This window comes from Anoplophora glabripennis, unplaced genomic scaffold (assembly GCF_000390285.2).
Source record: "Anoplophora glabripennis isolate ALB-LARVAE unplaced genomic scaffold, Agla_2.0 scaffold354, whole genome shotgun sequence".
Classification (NCBI taxonomy): Eukaryota; Metazoa; Arthropoda; class Insecta; order Coleoptera; family Cerambycidae; genus Anoplophora; species Anoplophora glabripennis.
Window position 1 is genome coordinate 481,518 of NW_019416649.1, and position 1,142 is coordinate 482,659.

A 1,142-nucleotide genomic window follows, 5' to 3' on the forward strand; every position below is an offset into this window, starting at 1 on the left:
AAAATATATTTAATTAAAATCTGCTGGAATATAAACAATGCAAAGAAAACAAAACATATTTGTACTAAAAGTAACGGAAAAATGAATTTACATTGAACAACATTTAATCGTATGGGAAAATAAGCATGTTTTAAATGTACGCAACAAAAATAAGCTGAATTTTGAGCTCACAACATTGACAGCTCGTCTCTTATGGAACAGGGACAACATGTGATTGAAGATGTTTTATAGCAACATCTATAAAATTTCCTTCACTGGCAATTTCTCGAAGAGGGAACCTTTGAGACGGCACAACCATTTCATCAACACTGTGCTAAAACGTATTACCTTCCAAATGTTGTATTAATAGGGGCAGCTCCATGTGTGAGACATCGTTTTCCAGTTACTGTTACCTTAATATCTGTAGCACGGAATTGCTTCGACAGACATAATTATCCTTTGAAAAATCATATTCAGATACGGCGAAATTTTCTAGCCACACTGCTCGTATCGCAGGATCTTATGTATTCTACAAATAAACACAGAGCTAGTGGCAGTATCAAAATACAAATATTATAAATTAACAAATAAAATACTTAGGACACCTTACACCCTTGTAAGAACGCCCATGGAAACAATGTCAAACTTACTTGTGAAAAGAAGTAGCACATATTTGGCTCTTTTCCTGTAATTGTCGGCATATTATACACCGCTTTGGCATTTTTATTGAAATTAAATAAAAAAACACAGTTTAAAAAGACACAAAACACTGAACTCGGCTAATATCTATTTCACAACAATAGACTGTAATAATGGCGTCCCCTTTAGAACCGTTTAATACCAGGCAATGATGCCACTTACGACGTTTGTATTGCTAGGAATTTCAATAATGTATTTTTTTTCAGATATTCAAAATCTATAATTATAAAACAAGTTGCAAGAAAATAGTGTCGTAGTCTTATGCATATTACAATGTAACTAATTTGTAAGTCGAGGTCAAGAATGAGGTAGATCCTTGTACGATAATCAATTAAAATGACCGCTGTACCTAGCTATAAAGATAAAAATGTAACATTGGCATCAATGTCAAGGACATCACAAAGTACCAATGTTTGTAAATACACATATGTCAACACTTCACTATCGAATGTAAATAAAGGCGT